The 22,782-nt window shown below is 38.8% G+C and overlaps 1 long non-coding RNA gene across 1 annotated transcript in view; it reads right to left on the reverse strand.

Annotated features, from left to right (window-relative positions):
* Positions 1–920: 920 nt before the first annotated feature.
* The window catches only part of LOC126078013 (uncharacterized), a 68,852-nt gene continuing 46,990 nt past the window's right edge, over positions 921–22,782 (reverse strand). The window contains exon 3 of the long non-coding RNA XR_007517935.1: positions 921–1,364. This is a non-coding gene — a long non-coding RNA (uncharacterized LOC126078013). The remainder of the gene's footprint in view (positions 1,365–22,782) is intronic.

The raw sequence follows: 22,782 nt of genomic DNA on the forward strand, positions 1-22,782 counted from the left end.
GCACTTAACTTTTGCAGATCCAGCTCCACTTTCCCCTGGTTCCAAAGGCTTGTTCAGACTCTCTGCCACTTGGTTTTTCCCGGTGTGGAAAACTCTTCCTGAGTGCTACTGCTAGCTTCAGCCAGGAAGCACCAACTGATCCAGCTTGCAGGGTGCCTTCCAGGTCAGGTCTGGCAAATCCTTGCTGCTTCTGAACTGTCTCTCCCTCCCCCTGCTGCTCAGTCTGATTCCTCAACTTTGTCTTTGATGTTCAGTGCTCCCAGATTGTCATATATAATGGATTTACTTGTTTTTTCAGGTCTTTGTTGTAACAGGGACCACAGGAAGCATCTGAATATTCTGCCATCTTGGCCCTGCCTCCAAAAAAAAGCTGTGCTAAATTAGGACTAATCTGCTGATTTCTGTCTGTCTTAGTTATCTAGAGCTGCTATAGCAGAAATTTATTCTCTCACAGTTTAGGAGACTAGAAGTCAAAAATCAGGATACCAGCTCTAGGGGAAGGCTTTCTTTCTCTGTCTGCTGTATAGGAAGGTCGTTATCAATCTTCCCCTGAGTCTAGGAGGTTCTCAGCACAGGGACCCCAGGTTCAAAGGACATGCTACATCCTTGGCTTTTCCTTCATGGTGGTAGGATGTTCCCCCCGTCCCACCCCATCTCTGCTCCCTTCTTTCTTCTGTTATCTCCTGTAAGATGAAAGGTGATACAGACCACACCCCAGAGAAATTCCCCTTGTATTGGATCAGGGCTGTGATCTGAGTAAGGATGTTGTATCCCACCCTGATCCTCTTTATCATAGCCTAATCTTACCTCATTAACCACAGGCAGAGATTAGAATTTATAATAAATAGGACAATTACATCAGATCACAAACTGGAGGACAACCACAAAATACTGGGAATCATGACCTAGCCAAGGTGACATATATTTTTGGAGGACACAATTCAATCCATGACAATGTCCTTCTGTAAATTAGGACTAGTCTCAACTGTTTAGGATGGTGTTAGAAGACGGCCTTGACTAGAAGAGTGGTTTGAAAAGTTTAGCATGTATAGGCATGACCTGGAGGGCTTGTGAAAACACAGACTGCTAAGCCCCATCCTCAGAGTTTCTAATTCCCTAGGTCTGAGGTTGGGCTTGATAATTTGCATTTTGAACAAGTTCTTAGGTGATACTGATGTTGCCAAGACTACACTTTTGGAAACATCAGTCTAGAATCTTGTTTCCTAATTGTTGAGAACCCCCTAAAAATGTTGAGCTGGGTCTCTCTTCCACTTCTCTGCTCCAAAGTGAGTCCTTTTGCTTCCCTCTGCTTTCATCTCCTCCTTTGAAGTTGAAGCCAGTTCCAGTAGCTCCAGAGAACTCACCTGCACAGAAGAACAGTGAAAGAGAAATTTTAAGTGTCCAACTTCCCAGATCCTTCTTCAGGAAATTCAATGTGCAGTAGGACTGGGGTGGAACCCAGAAACCTACATTGTTCTCAAGCATTTCAGGGACTCTTGTATTCAGACAAATCTAGGAAGCAATAGTAAATAAATTTATTTATTCATGAATTTATGAAGACTGGTTGTTAGTTATGGAATATGACAAAGGAAAATACAAGTTTCACTGTAGTTTTCAACTTAGTGTTGTAAAAAGATGAATGGTCTGGGAGTTAGGAGACCTTGTCAATATTTGATACTCCTAAGCACTCAACCACTAACCAAAAGGTTTGCAATTTGAACTCACCCAGAGGCATCTCAGAAAGCAGGCCTGGAAATCTACTTCTGAAAGATCACAGCCTTGAAAACCCTATGGAGTAGTTCTACTCTGCACACATGGGGTCACCATAAGTCAGAACTGACCTGGTTGCAACTAATAATAACAACATGCTTTGTGATTATGGGCTATCTCTGTAACCACCAGGGTAATTTATAAAATATAGTGTTATGTTTAAAATAAGGTTAATAATATTCATTTATTCATTCAGCTCCTACTATGTGTCAAATGAGCTAAGTGAGCTAAGACAGATATGGTTCTTGCCCTCATAGAGCAAGCACACAGTGTAGACAAGCAGAACATTAAATAAGTGATAATGAAATGTGATGAGGTGCCCCGCCTAGTTTCTGGGGTTGCTGTGAGGTAAGAGGTGATAATGTGGAAACAGGATTTACAAAGTACAGTATGCATATGGGAACATACTTGATTATCATCATCCTTATTATTTAGCAGGGGCCCTGATGTGGCACAGTGGTTAAGAGCTTGGCTGCTAACCAAAAGGTTGGCAGTTCAAATCCACCAGTTGCTCCTTGGAAACGCCATGTAGCAGTTCTACTCTCTCTTATAGGGTTGCTATGAGTTGGAATTGACTCCACAATTGGCAAAGGGTTTGGTTTTCTTGGTATTATTAGCAGAGAGGAGATCTGTTAATGGTTATGGAGGAATAGGAAAGAAAGACCAGAAATAGACAAACTGTGAGCTTGGAAATGTTGAGAGAATAAATGAATGAAATGAATGGCTTACAAGGGAGGAGAATAGGGAAAGCCTAGCATTATAGAAGCCAGAGGGGACAAAGTTCCAAGAACTCCGAGGTGAGGGTGGTCAGCAGCTCTCATAGTCGCAGGGCTTAAGGAGAATGAGAATTGAGAAAAGGCACTCAGGAGGCTGAGTTGGGCAGCTGGTGCCTTGGGGGATGCAGGGAGATGATAAAAAGAATTCTGAGCTTCCAACCGGTTTGTTCCAGTTGAACCTCTGCTGAGAATTTGCGTTTAAAAAAATGTGTTTTAGGTGAAAGTTTACAGTGTAAATTAGTTTTTCATTCAAAAATTTATACACAAATTGTTTTGTGACATTGGCTGCAATCCCTGCAATACATCAGCACTCTCTCCCTTTCCCTTTCCACCTTGGGTTCTCCCTGTCCATTGAAAACTTGCATTTCTAACAAGTTCCCCAAAACCCATACCCATTGAGTCAACTCTGATTCTGACTCATAGCGACCCTATAGGACTGCACCATAGAGTTTCCAAGGAGCGCCTGGTAGATTCGAACGGCTGACCTTTTGGTTAGCAGCTATAGCACTTACCCACTATGCCACCAGGGTTTACAACAAGTTCCAAGGAGATGCTAATGCTGCTGGTTAGGGACCAATTCTGAGAATCACTCGTAGAGCAGTGGTTCTCAAAGTTTATTATATTTAAGTATCATGTGGGGATCTTGTTAAATGTAGATTCTGATTCAGTATATCTGAGAGTGGAAATGCAAATTCTCAGCAGGGGTTCAAACCAGAATGAACTGGGTTGAAGCCCTGAAATGGATTATTTTCATCCATTTTATTGAGCAGGACACTGAACAACACAGACATCCCTGGGTAAGTAGTTTGTACAAATCGTATCAAAACTCTACCTTCCCAAAGGTCAAGTTATATCATTGCAGATTAGAAAGCCCCCATCACTTGTCTGCAGTCTGCACCAGCCAGCACAGAGGGCAGCCTGAGCAATCCTGGGAGATACACACAGGTGAAAATACTCTTTTTGGAGGTAGCTTCTTTCAGGTCAGGATGGCACCATTTGGAGTGCAACCAGATGCCCTGGCGCACTACATTATGCATCTGTAAGGCACGTTGAGGCTTAGGAGGCTGGTATGCCATAAAATGTTATTATCATTAATACTAAATAATGCTCTGCAAGAAACCTGCATTGCAGACATGACAGCTACCATGTAAAAGAGGTCCACTATGGGATGAAGGTAGTAAAAGGGATGAATTCATTGGAGTGGGGGTGGGAAGGAAGAACTAAATATCTAACAGGTGTTATTACTGATGTTTAAAAATATATTTTTTAAGGTACTGAGAAAAAAATATATGTCTCTAAGCTGGGTCTTCTCATTCAAACGGGCTCTTCCATAACCCGAGGCATAACTACTGAAAAAGTCTGACGCCAACAAAATGTAGATTAACTGCAGGAACAAGCACAAGGCCACAGCAGCAGATCAAAGTGAGGCAGCTCAGGGAGCAGGCTCAGCTAAACATGATGGGGCATTACCATAATGAATTTTGTGAATAAGCAACTCACTTGAAAATCGTTGCTTTTGATCTGCTAAGAAGGTGTTTACTGTAACCAGAAAAAGGTTTACTTGCGGGGTGGGGTGGAGGAGGGTAGATAAAAGGGAAAAGGAAGTAAGATAGGCCATTTTCGATCTGGTTTTAAACAATTTTCTTTGCTCTATCTGGTGTCTAGACTCTCCTAGGTTCTTTCCTTCTCTGATTCCCTCAACCGTCTTAGAAAGAAAACATAATTTTAATTAAAGTATTTTGGGTTTTAAGGGGAGAGGGAAGCAGATAAAAAAGGGATAAACTCAAAGACATTTTGCCTCAGAAAAAGGAGTTAAGGCTTCAAACCAAATGAAACTACACAAGTCATAACTGTCGATAAAATGTTAACAGATAGATTAAGCGTGTTGAGAAAAATGCTCCCTGGGATTTCTGGACAATGCTAAGAACGTGTCAGTAGAAGAATTGGTTTTCAGCTCTGCCCTTTTGTCTATCAAAGACTGCTGTTACCATATTGTCTCAGAGAGAGCCAAAGGCCCCGGAAAGCTGAATGTACTTTCTGCTGGAGAGGGAGAGTATTTCTCTGCTCTATTAAATTTGAATGTATAATACTTTTGTACCATGAATGAATGTAATTAAGGCCTACTCTGCCAGACTGCTGGGTGAAGTCTCTCCTTCCTCCCTTCCTCTCCCCTCCCTCCTTCTCTTCCTTCTTTCTGCTGATCTGTTTCCTGACTATCTCCAGGGCTTTAAGGAAAACGGCCTTGGCAATACCCCTTTAGTCTGCAAACTGGGTTTGGGTCACATGATGTAGTAGCTGTCTATGTCCCCTTATCCACTTCCATTCATGTTGTTACTGTGCAAAACCGGGTGGAAAGATGGAAGACTGCATCCCATTTCCAGGAGGACCAGATCTGGGTATAAGGCAATGGACAAGAAAGTCCTGCGAGCTCAGAACTAGCTGCTAACTATACACTCACATCACATCGGCCAAAGAAGCCTCATCCCTTACCTCTCCCAGAAAAATCTCTTAGGAGAAGCCCTAGAATGTTAAAAAGTTGCTTTGACAAGACAAAAATCCCCGTGTGTCCCCACAGAATTTTGGTAAAGAACACAGAAACAGAAATCTGCACAGATTTCAGAACAAACAAGCAACCACGCATCCTGCCCTTTGGATGAGTATGCTGTGGCGCTGACCGCTACAGAGGAAATTCAAGGAAGGCAACAGCTGGGGCAAGTCAAATCTCAGAATAAACCATTACATGTGTGTCCTTATTGCAAATGAAACTGCTCAGAAAGCAACCACTTTGAAGTCTCTAAGTGACTTAGTCTCAATAGTTCAGTTTTCCAAGAAAACTTGCTAATTCCCCATTCCAGTGGATACCCCAAATCTTTGAGGGTTTCCCTCTTAGGTGTTCAGCAAAGTAACTAAACATGGTAGCCTTCAAACATTTGTTGAAGAAATGCTAGTGGAAAGATCATCAGATTTTTTCAACTTGGAGAATATTTCTTTCCAAAAAACTCGAAAATCAAAAAATTTAAATATTTGCAGAAACAGCTTCTCAAACTGAGGCCAGATGAACTGATTTTCATGTCTCTATTTTTTTTTTATGAGATAGCTCTGGTGGCTCAGTGGTTAAAGTGCTCGACTGCTAACTGAAAGGTCGGCAGCTTGAAATCACCAGCAGCTCGAAATTACCAGCAGCTCTGCAGGAGAAAGATGTGGTGGTCTGCTTCCATAAAGACTGACAGCCTTGGAAACCCTCTGGGGTGGCTATGAGTCAGAATTGACTCAAGGGCAATCATTTTTGTGGTTTTTTGTTTGTTTGTTTGTTTTTTTAAGCACTAGGGGGAACCTGGTGCAAAAGGCCTCTTTAAAGCGTTGAAAAGCAAAGATGTCACCTTGAGGACTAAAGTCCGCCTGACCCAAGCCATGGTGTTTTCAATCGCCTCATATGCATGTGAAAGCTGTATGATGGATTAAGGAAGACCAAAGAAGAACTGACACCTTTAGATAGTGGTGTTGGAGAAAAATATTGAATACACCATGGTCTGCCAAAAGAATGAACAGTTCTGTCTTGGAAGAAGTACAACCAGAATACTCCTTAGAAGCAAGGATGGCGAGACTGCGTTTCACATAGTTTGGACATGTTATCAGAAAGGATCAGTCCCTGGAGAAGGACATCATCCTTGGTAAAGTAGAAGGTCAGCAAAAAAGAGGAAGACCCTCAACGAGGTGGATCGACACAGTGGCTGCAACAATGGGTTCAACCATAGCAACAATTGCGAGGATGGTGCAGGACCGCATAGTGTTTTCTTGTGTTGTGCCTAGAGTCACTGTGAGTCGGAACCAACTCCACAGCACCTAACAGCAACAGGCGGAATCAACTAAAAGGCACACAACAACAGCCACAATACTGGATTCACTGGCTTTTTAAACATTTTCTAAGAAAAATTCAAACATATACAAAATAAATAGAATATTGAATCTTTCTTTATATACCCATTACCCAGCTTTGACGATGACCAATATTCTACCATTCTTGTATCCTCTCTGCTTCTACCTACTCCCCCCACTTGATTGCTATTACTTACCATTTTAGCTAAAATTTACATACACTGAAATGCACAAAACTTAACTGTACAATTCTGACAGACTCAAGTATCTCTTACCCCTATCATGTAACTCTTACCCATATTTTCATCTCTCCAGGAAGTCCTCTCATGTCCTATTAGAGATTGAATTTTGTCCCCTCAAAAGCTATGCTGAAGTCCTAACTCTGAACAAAGCTCTATCAGCTTTGTAAGAAAAAGCCTTCTGAGTGGTACCTTATAAACAGAGCGGACTAGACACAGACACACACACGGAGAGACACCACATGAAGATGGAAGCAGAAAAATCCTAAGCTTAGGAACACGGAGACTTGCTGGCAGCTGCTAGAAATTGAAGTAGGCAAGAAGGAACTTCCTTTAGAGGCAATGCCCTGAATTTGGGCTATTATCCTCCAGAACTGTGTAGAAATAAATTTCTGTTCTTTAAAGCCACCACTTGTGGCATTCTGTCATAGCAACACTTAGCACACTAAGACATATCCCTTCTCAGTCAACACCCCTTCAGAGGAAAACCCTTTTCTGATTTTTTTCATCTAATTTTTGCCCATTTTAAAACATCAAATGTATGGAATAACTATTTTTTGTCTTTTTTCACTTTGTATAATGCCTGTGATATTTATTCATATTTTACATATATACGTAGCATATTCTTTTTAATTAATAAACTTTGTCTAGAGAAGTTTTAGGTTCACAGAAAAATTGAGCAGGAAGTACAGAGAGATCTCATACACCTGCCACATATTTTCCCCTTTTATTAATGCCTTGCATTATTGTAATACTTTTGTTACAACTGATGAACCAATATTGATAATTATTAACTAAAATCCACATTTTACATTAAGGTTCACTCTTTGTGTTGTACAATTCTATGCATTTTGACAAATTCATAGTGTCACACAACCACCACTGTAGTATCTCAGAGAATAGTTTTACTGACCCAAATATCCCGTGTTTCACCTATTCCAATCCTCCACCCCTCGTCCAGGTCCTGGCTGAACCCCAGCAACCACTGATTTTTTCTTACTGCTTTTATAATTTTGCCTTTTCCAGAATGTCATATAGTTGGAATCATACAGTATATAGCTTGTTCAGACTGGTTTCTTTTGTGTAACTGTTACCAAATCCGTTGCTATAGACTTAATTTTGACTCATAGTGACTGTATAGGACAGAGTAGAACTGCCTGTTTCTAAACAGCCATTTTTAAGGAATGGCTGGTGGATTTGAACTCCCGACCTTTGGGTTAGCAGCCTGAGCTCTTAACAACTATGCCCCCAGGGCTCCTTCTTTCACTTAGCAGTACACATTTAAGTTTCCTTCCTGTCTTTGCATGGCTTGATAGCTCATTTCTTTTTATCACTGAACCCACTGTGTAGATGTAACACTGTTTGTTTATCCATTCACCTGCTGAAGGACATCTTGGTTGCTTACAGTTTTGGGGAATTATGAATAAAGATGCTATAAACATCCTTGTTCAGTTTTTGTGTGGACTAAGTTTTCAACTCATTCGGGTAAATACCTAGGAGTGTGATAGCTTGACTGTATGATAAGGCTATGTTCAACTTTGTAAGAAAAGAACAAAGTGTCTTCCAAAGTAGCCGTACCATTTTACATGCTCACTAGCAATAAATGTGAGTTCCTGTTGCTTCACATTCTCGCCAGCATTTGGTGTAGTCAGTGCTTTTTATTTTTGCCATTGTAGTAGGTGAGTAGGTGAGTAGTGGTTTCTCATTGTTGTCAGTTGGTTACTTTTTATGACTGTTCTATAAGTAAACATACCATGCTTTGTTTATCCATTCTCCACTTGATGGACACCTGGGCTGTTTCCAGTTGTCAACTCTTGTGAATAAAGCCACAATAAAAATTCGTATACAAGTCATTTGGTGGACATCTGTTTTCATTTCAGCTGGATAAATAATAAGAAACTGAATTGCTGAGTGAAAGGATAGGTGTATGTACAACTTTATAAGATATTAAGCAGTTTTCCAAAGCGCTTATGCCATTTTACATTCCTTTCAGCAATGAATAAGAGTTCTAATTGCTCCGCATCCTTGTCTACATTTGGTGTTGTCCATCGTTTTAACTTTAGCCCATTGTGGTAGGTGTGTAGTGGTATCTCATTGTGGTTTCAACTAGCTTTTCCCAAACGAGACATGATGATGAGCACTTTTTCATGTGCTTGTTGAAAATTTAAATATCTTATTTTGTGAACTGTCTTTTGATAATTTTTAATTGGGTTCTTTTTATTTTTATTATTATTGATTTATAAAAGTTCTTTACATATTCTGGATATAAGTCCTTTATATATGTTTTTGTGAATATTTTATCCCCAGTCTGTGCATTGTTAATTCATTGTTTTACTAATGTCTTTTGATGAGAAGTTTTTAATTTTAATGTCTATTCATCATTTTTTTTTTTTATGGGTATTGTTATCTCTGTCCTATTAAAGAAATACTTAGCCCCAAGTTATAAAGCTATTCTCCTATATTTTTATTCTAAAAGTTTTTCTTCTAAAAGCTACAATTTTAACTTTTACGTTTAGGTTTATTCATCTATCTAAAATTACTTTTTATGTGGTAAAGGGTAGGGATTGAGATTCATTTTTTTCCCCATGTTCCAGCACCACTAGTTAAGGACACTTCCCTCCCTACCACTGAATTACTTTGGCACCTTTGTCAAAAATCAATCGACCAAGTAAATGTGGGTCTATTTTGGGGCTCTCTGTTCTATTGATCTATTTGTCTATCCTTACGTCAATACTTCATTGTATTGATTACTGTAGATTCATAGAAAGTCTTGGAGGTGTATAGTATAGGCTAGTCCTTGAACTCCCCGCCCCCCATTCTGCAATTGTTTAGCTGTTCTAAGTCATTTGTATTTCCACATAAACTTTAGAATCAGCTTTTCAATATCTATAAAAAACCCGCTGAGATTATGATTTGGATTTCATTGGATCTATAGATTAATTTGAATAGAACTGACATCGTAACAATAGTGAGTCTTCCAGTCTATGAATTGCTGTACTTATTCATTTATTTAGGTCTTCAGTTTCTCTTAGCAATGTTTAGTAGTTTTTAGTGCAAAGGGTTTGTTCATTTTTTTTTGTTATATTTATTTCCAAATATTTATGTTTTCTGATGCTATTATAATTGTTTTAAAAATTTAAATGTCCAATTGTTTCTAGTATATAGAAATACAATTGATTTTTATGTACTGCCCTTGTATCATAAGACCTAATTTATTCCTGATACTGTTAATTTTTGTTTTCTCTCTTTTTTCCCCTTAGTTTTATTATGAGGTTATTGATTTTATTAATATTTTCAAAGAACTATTTTTGGCTTTTAAAATTTTCTCCTTTCTGTTTTTTGATTTCTGAACTTTATTTTTTCTTCTACTTTGAGTTTATTTTACTCATCTTTTTCTAGCTTAAGAGCACTGAAATTAATATCTTCCTTCTCTTCTAATATAATAATGTAAGATTTTACCTATCATTCTAAGCTCTGCTTTAGCTACATCACACAAATTTTGATGTCGTATTTTCATCCAGATCAAAGTTATTCATATTTCCCTTGTGACTTTTCCTTTGATCCATAAATGATAGAGAAATATATTGTTCAATTTCCAAATATTTGTGGCTTTTCTAAATAGCTTAGTTACTAATTTAACTTCCTTGTGGTCAGAAATCTTTTGAAGAATATTGAGACCTTTTATAAACCCATTCCATAGACTATTTTCTATGTATTTATAATTGTTTTCTGTGACAGTGTTAATTGAAAAAAGCTATTCCACCATTATTCAACTTGCTGCTTTATACTTTGAAAATGAAGTGTGCTCTTGAAAGGAAAATAGCAGTACCATAAATACCTTATGGAATGTTTAATATGCATTCCATGGTTTCCATCTAGTAGGTGGGATTAGTTAGCTGAATTTTGACACCCTGACCAATTTAGGTTTAACAATAAAAATTTTTAAAAAACAAACTTATAGTTTGTAGTAAAAGTTGTTTTCAGCGTGAGAAACAAAACACAATAATCTCTTAAATTCCTTTACTAAAGTTTTGTACATTGTTATCCTTTTAAAAATAACTTTTAGATGTATCATCATAATTATAATTGGAAAAGTGACTTGATTAGTGTCATAAAGTTAACATGTATCATTACCCATATAACTTTACTTGGAAATGACTATAGTTACTTATGCCTCTTCTGCTCAAAGCCCTAACTAACACTGGCCTACAGTATGCTACATGATCTGGCCCTTATACCCCATCTGACTTCCTTCTACAACTCTTCCCTTTGGGCGCTCCACTCCAGCCACACTGGCCACTTGACCAGGTATGCCTACACATCGGGGCTTTTACCCTTGCCGGGAAGTCTTTTCCTCCAGATAGTCACTTAGCTAGTGCAGTCATTTTTTCGGATGTTTATTCAAAAGTTACATTCTTAAAGAAGCCTTCCATTTTTACTCTATCTAAAATTATACCTTTCAGTCCTGCTTCCCTTATTAAATATCTCTAGCTCTAACGTAGCATGTCTCTGTGTGTGCGCGTCTGTGTGTGCGTGTCTGTGTGTGAGTGTGTGAGATTTACGGAAACTCTATGGGGCCTTTCTACCCTGTCCTGTAGGGTCACTGTGAGTCGGAATCGACTTGACGGCATTGGGCTTGGTGTTTTGGTTTTAGTAGTGAAGTCGTTAAGAGCTCGGCTGCTAAACAAAAGGTTGGCAGTTCGAATCCACCAGCCATTTCTTGGAAAGCCTATGGGGCAGTTCTACTCTGTCCTAGAGGGTTGCTGTGAGTCGAAATCAACCCGATGACAATGGGTTATGAGTTATATGTAATTTATCTTATTTATTTTGTTTCCCTAACTTGAATATAAGCTCCAGGAGGGCAGAAATGTGTCTTTTTTTTTTTTTTTTTTTTTTTAGATCATTGCTGTATTTTCCAGCCCCAGAATAATGTCATGCACATAAACCACCAGGTTGCCATTGAGTCGATTCCAACTCACAGCAGCCTCATGGGTTTCAGAGTAGTAAAGTGTTCATGGCTGTAGCTTTTTAGAAGCAGATCACTAGGCTTTTCTTCTGAGGCACCTCTGGGTGGGTTCGAACCATCAACCTTTCAACTAGTAGCCCAGCAGTTAACCGTTTGTGCCACCTAGGGACGACTATCATGCACAAGCAGTTGTTGTTAGGTGCCCTTGAGTCAGTCCTGACTCACAGTGACCCTACCCACCCCCATACACATAAAAAAAAAAAAAAAAAAAATTTTTTTTTTTTTCATAGTAGGTGTTAAATAAATGTTTTGAATGAACTAATGACTGGAACTCCCTTGAGATTTCCTGAAATACTGCTAAACGCTGACCATCAGGAACTAGCTTTCTCAGTTGACTCACATCAACACAGAGTTTTTGTTGTCATGGAAGTTTCAGAGCCTCACATTTGTATTTTCAATTCAGTTCCTACATTGGAAAATGCTACCTTTTTATTCCACCACAGGGGGCTTGCACATTATTATTACAAGACAAACACTATTATTATGGATACCACTGAAACCCAAAATTTAGTCCAGTGGAAATATCTCTATGTGCTGACCAATGGCCCATGGTAACTGTACTTTTTGGTCTTGGTATAGTGAAATTTTCATATATACATCAATACAGTCAATGTTCTTTTACCAGACCTAGTGGCCTGTTATAATGAAAACGTCTAACATCTGACTGTGTGACATAATGCAAACTGGCAAAGAAATATAACACAGTAGTTCTAGCTAGTGTAGCACAAATAAGGAGTAAAACATTATTCTCCTAGAAAAATTACAAGGGATTATAATTGGCCTAACTCTTGGAGGACTAAGAAAGACCAAAAGGGGAAATGTCAGAGGGAAAAGACGATTGGCTTCTGCAAGAGTGCATTTCTGCCTTGGTCAGCATGCTTGGGCAACTTTAATGAACCACCTCATCTTTTGAGGGACTTTGGCTCCTGATTTGTTTTATGTCCAGTCCTTGACCCTGGGGAAGTGACCTAGAAGTAGTGGCAATGAGATTTCGAGCGATGTTGATTACAGTAAATTCCAGCCCAGTGAAAGATCTTGTACCTTCCTTAAATTCCTTGTGGTGGGATTTGACCCGTAATATTTTTACAGATAACTATAATTGAGCATCAAAGGCATATGTGACTTGCACATTAGGACTAGTTTTCTCTGATTATCTAATCCTTGGCAGTTGAAATTACTTACATTTTTTAACACCTCAAGTGCCCCCAGGAAGGCTGCCCTCCCATATACCCCACAGGAACTCCCTGGGCCCTGAGGCTCCCTGTGCCCTCCATTTGTTTGCCGGTTCCTTGGCTGTGAAAAAATGTTTCTAACTTGGTGTCTTACATGATTCACATATAAATGTCATTCTTTCCACATTTGGGAGCATGAACATAATTTAATAGCTGCAGTATTCTTACTTGTCTGCTTTTTCATCAATTCATACAGCATTTGTGATTTCATTAAAGAGATTTGCCTAAACCATAAATCCTAAACTAGTCAATAGCGATAGTGACTAATGGACTGACCAGATAGATTTAAGTAATATATCTGCCAGTTGCCTACTTCAGTTCCCAACTTGGATGCTCAACATACCAAAATTAGATCTCTCTGACCAAGCTCTCTTCACTTTCATTCAAATGCAACCCCGTACCTCAATATATTCTTTTCAATATTTACTCCTCTCCAAACACAGGGATTAATTTCTTTTATGTTATCCCTTACCTCTTTACACAGTTACTTATATATCCCATTTCTACTTTGAGCAAACGTGTTTAATAAATTACACTGACTCAAAACAAAAAACAAACAAATATTTATTGTAGGAAATGTATAAAACACAGCATAGCAAAAACAAAAAGGGGAAAAAAAGAAAAGAATATTATTAATTCTACCACCCAGATATGGCCACAGGTAATGTTTTGGAATTTCTCTCCATATGTAAGTATAGCTATATGTGTGTGTGTATATATATATGTATATATATATATATGTGTGTGTGTGTGTGTGTGTGTGTGTATATATATATTTGTATGTGTACCCAGTAGAAACCCAGCACCGTCAAGTCGATTCTGACTTATAGCGACCCTATAGGACAGAGTAGAACTGCCCCATAGAATTTCCAAGGAGCGCCTGGCGGATTCGAACTGCCAACCATTTGGTTAGCAGCCATAGCACTTAACCACTACGCCACCAGGGTTTCCACATTTATATGTATATGTGTATGTTTTTTATGTATGTATATACATACATAAAATCAAACTTTGTACATGATTTTAACCTTGTTTTTAAATTAATACAATCTTTACCTATAATTAAATAACCATCTACATCATAATTTTTATGTCTTTTTAGAGAGGTAGCATTTCCCTACTCTGATTTCAAATTAGATGTGTGTGTCTTTCCTTGGACAATACAATGTGGTACAAATAACAATGAGCAATTTGACTGGAGCCAGATTGCCTACTTTCAAATCCTAGTTCCACTACTTGCTGCCTGGATAACCACGGGTAAATTACTTACCTCTCTGTACCTCAATTTCCTCATCTGGAAATAATATAAGTATGTTCTTTGTAAGATTCCTCTGTAGATTAAATGAATTAATGTTTGTATAGCACTCAGAATTCTGTCTGACACATAGTAAGCACTATATTTCCTTTCATTATTATTATTATTACTATTATTATCCATTGGTAGATGTGTAATAATTTATTGTTAGAAATTTGGGTTGATTGCTGTTTTCTTACCACAAAGATGTTCATGCCCCAGTGAACACTATCCATCACTAGTTCCTTAGCATAAATTCATATAAATTGAAATTATTGGATCAAAGAGTATGTGAAATGTTAAAGCTTTTGAGACATATGGCCAAATTACCCTCCAGAAAAGTTATACCAATTTCCATGTCCACTAGCCGTATAAGACTTATTTTTAATTCACTGCAAGACTTATAGTCTTTCTAGGTCCCACTGAAGCCTGGTTGCTTTCCACTATCCTTGAACCTTCACCTCCCCCTCCTACCCTCAAGACACTTACAAAATTGTCCCCTTGAAAAGTAATATACCAGAGGGCAAGTTGGGAAAAATATATTTTGGACTATTTGATGTCAACGAGAAGATTTATGTCAATAAGAATCCTATTTACTGGTCTAAACCTTGGCAACTGAAATGAGAAGTGCAGCTGCAGAAATACCAGGACCATGGCAGACCAAAACAGAAGAGCAATTTGAGATTTGAATGGTCAAAATAAAAACAAACATGTGAAAAAAAGCCAGAACAATACCCCATTAGTATGGGGGAAAAAAAAAGAAAAGTCCTAAAAGTAACATAAACCAAAACAAAACAAAGCAAAAAACTAAACCTGTTGCTGTGGAGTCGATTCCGACTCATAGCCACCCTACAGGACAGAGTAGAACTGCCCCATAGGACTTCCAGCAGCCGGTGGATTTGAACTGCTGGGCAGCAGCTGAGCTCTAAACCACTGCACCACCAAGGCTCCCAAGCAAGTTAAACTGAAAGGAAAAGTGAAAACTAAAAACTCAGATTTCACAAAAGTCAAGTAATATTTTAATGGAAAGAGTAATTTAAAATGCAATTAAAACTCCTTATTATGAAAATGTTCAAACATATAGAAAAGTAGAAGTAGTACAATTAACACTTTTATAAACCCAAAACCTAGATTAAACATTTGTTAACTTTTTATGAACATAATTGCTTTATCTATATGGCTACCTATAATTTTTTTGACTCAATAATTTAAAGGTTGATACTTTACCCCTAGATTCTAGTGTATGCATACACCAAAATAAGGACTCTCATCCTGCATAGATTATTGAATAGTTGTCACACCTTAACAAAGTCAACATTAGTTCCCTGATACCTAATACCCAGCTCATATTAAATTTCTTCAATTGTCCCCCAAATATTTTTATAGCTTTTTTTTTTTTTCAATAAATCAAGTCTCAGATATTGCCTTGATTGTTACATCTCTAATACTTTTTGCAATTAGCAGGTAATTTGGGGCATGAACACTCTGGCATCATGTGAATGCCCAATTCCTCCTCAACTTTTCACCAAATGGTTTTGGGCGTTGAGAGTGATCTGTGATTGAATTAACTTATTTCATTGGGGGAGAAAAAAAATTTTTTTTTTCATTTTAGAGTTGCTTCTGCGTTTATTCACTTACGATTCTACATAAAGAAGAAATTTCCTTCACTAACTCATTAACTAAAATGTCTAAAAACACACTCTATTCTTTTTCTTTTATTAACAACTTTCATGTTAAGAGGTTGCTGCCAAAGGTAGCAAAATGTCATTGTTTCCTCCTCTTTTTTTTTTGGTATCAATATAGACTTACGTGTTTTTATTTCGATTTTAGTTTACTTTTCTTTTTTATTCTCGTATTGTCCCAGATATTGTCAGTGGGAGCTCCTTGAAGCCATTTCCTATGTCTTTTGAACAACCTTGTTAGTCTTTGAATGTTTCCTTGCTTTCTCACACAATAAGATGTTCTAGGTTCATCTGTTTAACATTAGTTTGATTTTTGCTGTTTCTTCAATCTTTTCTCATCTTTGTATATGTGAGAAATGTGAAAGAAGCAAATAAGTGATTCAACCTGGTGTCTTAATCTTAGTTTGGGTTTTCGCAAAAGCAAACCCTGAGACAATTACAGGTAGATTATTTGGAAAATGATTCCAGGAAGCCAAAATGAAAAAAAAAAAAAAAATGAGGGAATGGGTAAATCGAGACATAAAATGGAAAAAAGCCAAAAAAAAAAGTGTATGTTATTGACCCAGCTCTCACTGTGCACAACTGTGGCTCAAACCCCTGGGAGTCTTCTGAGGAATCCTGTAGAACTCTCCTCAGAGCAACCCCATGGAGGAAAAGAGAAGCTGAGATGAGGGTTGCCCCGAGGGTATTGACTCCTCTGGATGTAGATGTGCAAACTCTTGTGTGGAGAAACCCTTAGGTTGAAAAGCAAAACTTGGGTGCTCCAGGTAGGAAGTTGTCAGTGTCTAAAGGTTACAGGTAAGCCAAGGATATGTGAGAAAGGTAATGAGTACATCTGCTCCTGGCCACGAATGTTATTCCTTCCTTTCTTGATTCATGCGCTCTATCACTCTGAACGCCAAATGTTTCTGGATCCAGGAATGTCCAAGGAAAGGGTAGTTTTCCCTTTACCTGCTGCCCCCCAGAAGATGGCCATGATGCCCTACACCAGATGGAAAGCTATATTTAGCTTAGATTGCTCCTTTGTGCTACATGCACATTTTCAAGTGTCTTTTTTTACCAAACACTAGTGGCACAGTGGTTAAAACCTCCACTGCTAACCAAAATGTCAGCAGTTCTAATCTACCAGCTGCTACTTGGAAACCCTATGGGGCAGTTCTACTCTGTCCTATAGAGCAGCTATGAGTTGGAATCAACAGCAATGGGGTTTTGGTTTACCAAGCACATCCAGTTGAGTGTCCCATAGAATACTCAAATCCATTATGTCCAGAGTAAAGTTATCACTTTCCCCCCAAAACCTGTTCCCTCTCCACCGGAAGTGTGAATGACAATACAATCCACCCAGCTGCCCAAGGCAGAAATCAGGCATTACCCTTAATTCCTCCCTCTCACCACATCCAATCAATTGCCTTTTACTTTCTAAATACTTTTCAAGTTTATCTGCATCTCTCCATTACCACTGTCTCAATTCTAGTTCAGAGAGCTATTTTCTCTTACCTTGATTACTGTGGCAGTCTGAAAATCGACCCTCCAGCTTTGCCTGCCTCTAATATCACCAAGGATCCCTGTTGTTAAAATACTTCTCTGCTAACTGAAAGGTTGGTGCTTTGAACACACCAGCACTCCACGGGAGAAAAATGTGGCAGTCTGCTTCCGCAAAGATTTACAGCCTTGGAAACCCTATGGGGCAGTTCTACTCTGTCCTATGGGGTCATTGTGAGTTGGAATTGACTTGACAACAATGAGTTTGAGAATCTCTTCATCACACTGTAGCCAAGTGATTGGTCTAAAACTCAGTAAGAGCAACTGCTCCCAGCAGTATTTTGGTTAGAATTCTTTGCTGACTTCTGTTTGACTTAAGTATAAAGTTAAATCTTGAGGATAGTTAAAATACCTTTCTGGATCTAGCTATTGTTTTCTCCTCTGCCTCACAATCTCTCACCACCACCTACTCCAAGTCCCCATCTAACCACACACCCACGCCCAGACCTTGAACAATATACTCTGGTCTGTGGAATTTCTCTCAAGTGAAGCCCTTATTGTACCATTCTCTCTCTCACTCTCTCTCTCTTTGTCCCACCACCACTACCCTCTCAGCCTGGAACCTTCCTCACCTCTTTAGCTAGCTGACTCCTACCTCACCTTCAGGTCTCAGAAGACACATCTTTGAGGCCTCTGCTGTATGCTCTCCTACTACCACATACTTCTTGTAACTTCCCTCTGCCTCAGTTTCTTCATCCATAACTTGAATATAATAACAATGTCCATCTTGTACAATGGCTGTGAAGGATTCAGTGAGTTAAAATACTCAAAGTACTTAGTAAGCACTCAGTGAATATTAGCTACTAGTGTTAGTAGTATTACAGTATCTATCACATTGTTGTTGTATGCTGTAAATACCAATTTGCAATTGCATATGTAACTGTCTGTCTGCCCCACTGGGAAGAAGTCCATGAGGGCAACAACCTTCTGTCTGTCTAGTTCACAACTGTATTTCCAAGTGTTCATTGCCACATAGTAAGGACTCATTAAATATCTGTTGTGTAGATAAATGGAAGAAACAGGGAGATGGGAGCCTGAGGTGAGGTTTAAGGAGATGATGGAGAAGTGAATATATGTATAAATGACTCACATGTTCAGAATGTTGGGACATTTAGGGGGGATTCAGGTTTTCAGGGACAATCTGTAGTCATGACTTAAGAAGGAGGGTCTTAAATATCTTGTTTAACCCTCACCACTAACCTGAGAAGATAATACTTTTACCAAAAAGGAATCAGAGCAGCAAAAAAATTAAATGACTGGTCTGAAGTCCCAGAGTAAGTGACAGAGTGAACCTGTCTGTCCAGCCTCTTGAATCAACATGTCCTGAGCTGTGTTCTTTAAAACTCTGGTGCTACAGTATGTTAATAAGAACTAGTGAAGAAAACTGGGGGACACAAATAAATTTCGGCAACATGGGGTTAAATAGGAGTGACTGTTGTTATTTTACTGCTCAGAGACTTTAATATGTCAATCTGAATCATAACTCTCTGGGAAATAGTAGGGAAGTTTTCCCAGCTCATTGAACACAGAACTCTGTCTTTTCAGAGGATGGTTGAGAAACACAGCCATGGCCCTTGCTCTTGGCCCTCTACATAAACTGCCTAACTTCCTTCTTTTTTTTTTAATAATTTTTATTGTGCTTTAAGTGAAAGTTTACAAATCAAGTCAGTCTCTCACACAAAAAACCATATACACCTTGCTATATACTCCTAATTACTCTCCCCGTAATGAGACAGTCTGCTCTCTCCCTCCACTCTCCTTCAAGATTTGATAGTTTCAGATTCTTGAAGTTTTACCTTTAATAACCAGTATTCAGTGATGAAAACGTGATCCCTGTTTAATCGAGATATGATTCAACATTTGGTTCAACAATTATTTGTTAAAGACATATGACGTACCTAACATTGTGCTAGCTGCTCTGGTGATACCACTGATCATTGTGCTAGATGCCATGGCCGGTTCTTGTGTCAATTTCACATCATCATTGACAGAAATTAGAAAAAAGGAAAAAGGAACCTATAACTATGACAGCACAGTGCTTTGTTTTTTTTCCAAAGTGTGTCATTTCTTTCTTTCTTTCTTTTTTTTTTGCTGCTTTATGGGATAAATGGAATAGGTGTTCTTAACCCATATAGCAGCAGATGAGGATGTAATCCCAGTGAGGCAGGTGGCTTGCTCAGTCACATGGCTAGTCATTCATTAGGGGTGTCCATTTTTCAGGTTTTCCCCAACTCAGGAGTTCTTCCTCATCATAGTTAGTTCATGACTCTGTGCGGATTGAACTTGCCAACATGATAGATTTTATGTATTCACATATACATCTAAAAAAATAGAAAACTTATTTTAATACTTTATAGAATGGTGAAGCTGGAGATTTTTTAAAGCCAATCTCCCCATTTTATGGTTGAAGAAACTGAGGTTCAAAGAGGCTCAATTACATGCCTAAGGTCACCCAGCAACCTAGTAGCAGAGCCAAGACTGAAACACAAATTTGCTGTCTCTCAAGTCAAGTGCTATCCACTATCCAAATCATCTCCAATTTCTAATCCTACCATTGTTTTTGTGAAAAATACCTTTGCTTTATTCTTGTCTAAATGTTGGGCCTGAACCCACTCAGCAGGTAAGTTTATTCCTATCATAACTATCCTAGATGGCTTTGTGTTTACTCCTCTGTTGTTTGAGGAGATTTGGACAGAATGATGAAAACTGTGAAGTCTTCACAATGGCGGTGATCTTTAAGACCCATAAAAGGTTAATCATTGAGGGAACGTATAACTTTGCATGATCAAAGTAAAAATTCTATTTTTATGGTTGCCTGTGTTTTATCCTCTATAAATTTCATAATGATTAGGCCCAAAGTAAGAGCATAATTTACGTACATCAAAATGTCTCACCACAGCCTGTTAAACACCTGCAGCAAATACAAGGAAGCACATTAGAAAGCAGAAAGCTCCCAGGCTTTCTGAGGCATTAATCAATGGAGCCTCTCTAAAAGAGAGAGAAGGCGAGAGAGAGATAGCATTCGCGTGATGGTGCCCTCCTGTTACCACAGTTGCCTATCCTGCAAGTGTTCACAAAGGAATAGCGCCTTCTGCATTTGTCAGAAATACACTTACTTCAGCTTTTTCACCCCTTCTCGACATGATCGGCCTTATTTCCCAGAAATGCTTTTTCCCTTACATTGACCAGAATCTCTTTAGAAACGTCAGCACAGGAAAGACTTTAGAAATTGTTGCTATTTAACACGACTGGCTTCTCCCACCTGTGCCCAGAATATGATAGTCAATAGTCAGAGTCCCTGGGCTCGCTTCAGCACCTTCCTTCTGCCCCATCCTCCCACCTAGTTCTACCTTGGATTGATTTTGCCTCCTAGCAAAGAGTTAAAGGTTACCACAGAGGGATTTAAGTCTGGGCATGCTGGCAGACATGCACCAAGGCAACAGCAGTTACAAATAGTGGATGGTACAAGCTTTCGAAGTAAACATCAATTTCTCCAATTTGCTGTAGCCTGAGAACCTTATAAGCCTAGCGAGTGAATTGTGATTGTGGGTTTTGTGCTGGATGGATGGAGCAGGAGTTGTTTCTATAAAGCTCTATTAATGTACACAGAGCCTGCAGTTTAAATATCGTGAAGGAATAAAAAGTCACAGCTGTTTCACTCTCTGCCCATCTTACATGTGCCAGTTTCAATCTTCTTGGGCCGAGGCTGCCCTGCCATATCCCTCCTGGATACAGTTGGGAAAGGTAGCCAGAGATTGTCCCCAAACACCAGTGTAATGGCTCTCCCCCGTCTCTCTGCTTGTTGAAACCCAACACCCATATTCAAGTTTACTTCATAGACTTCAAGTCAAACTATCATTGGCTGCACATTTAATCATGAGTAAGTAGTACCCTATAGTTGGAAATATTTCTTAGTGTTTCCATGTGACCCTTCAACTTCAATAATTGGAATATAGCCCTTTCCATGTACTAGGTAGGCTCTGTGCTAAGTGCTTTCCACGAACTATCATACTTAATACTTACAGTCCTATACAAACCAAAAAAAAGCCCAATCCTTTGCCATCAAGTCAATTCTGACTCATAGTGACCCTACAGGACAGAGTAGAAGTTTCCAATGTTTGGCTGGTGGATTTAAACTGCTGACCTTTTGGTTACAGCCGTATCACTTAATCACTGCACCACCAGGATTCCATAGTCCTATAAGATGGATACGATTCACAGTTATTTTACAGGTGGGGAGACTAAGCTGAAGTTCAGTAACTACCTCAAAGTCACCAGAGTAGTAAGTGCTAGAGTTGATATCCATACCCAGGCAGGCTAAGTCTGCTCTGGACTTTCTCCAGAGTCTACACTATCTCCCCAAAGTTCTTTGTGGTGTGATAAGCTTTCACGTTTATGTCTAGGCTCTTAGATTGGCTGGAGCTCCTAAGACTTGACCATTATTTATGTCTTCCTCTTCCATTGCTGTGCCTAGAACATTCAAATATTTGTTCATTTAAAAGGGCCAAAGTGATTGTAGAAAAAGCCAGGATAACAACCAGAACCCATAAAACCAGTAGGTGTTGAAATACAATTCTCCCAAAGGAGACTCTGTTTTTCTTCCCTGATGATGTTAAAAGACTAGAATATGATAATTTGGTTTAAGGACAACCTTAAATAAAAGTTTTATTAATCGGAATGGGTAGTCCTACAATAATGAGCCCTGGGCTGAATTTTAGAATCTTCTTTAGGCTTTGTTAGTAACAAAGCTGTTATAAAAGTAATTTGATAAGACAGTCCATTGCAATGGTGTGACTTAAGTGTGTAAGAGGGTGCCTTAGCCTGGTGTCTGAGCATACCCAACTTATGTAATGCTGACATAATAGATTATGCATATTGTATTGGGTTAAAAATGAAACCCAGTGAAGTATTACAGCAATTTAAAAAATATATATTGGGGCTTGTTCAGCACAGATATTTAAAATTTAAACCTGTTTAAATATTCAACTGAAACTAAAATAAAATTCTGAAAAATGGAATTCAATAGAAAAGCTCCATTAAGAGTAAAAATGCTTCTTCAAGCCCATTTGGTTCTAATAGAAGCCCGAGTGAGGTTTTCACTGTCGCAGCACCAGTCAAGGGAAAAATGAGACAGACATTTAGGTAGGAGAAAATCAGTGGGACTTCTTGTGGTATGAGCTTCCCTCAGAAAAGGAAGAGCAGCCTCGGACCAACACCCAGATCAAACCACAACTTGTGTAAAATGGTCTGGAGCTCTTTCTTCAGCAGCATTTTCCTATCTGTCCCCTCGCTTCAATGAAACCTTATTTCACCTTCCACATCAGATGTAATTCTTTAAAAAAAAA

Source organism: Elephas maximus, chromosome 6 (genome assembly GCF_024166365.1).
Source record: "Elephas maximus indicus isolate mEleMax1 chromosome 6, mEleMax1 primary haplotype, whole genome shotgun sequence".
Lineage (NCBI taxonomy): Eukaryota > Metazoa > Chordata > Mammalia > Proboscidea > Elephantidae > Elephas > Elephas maximus.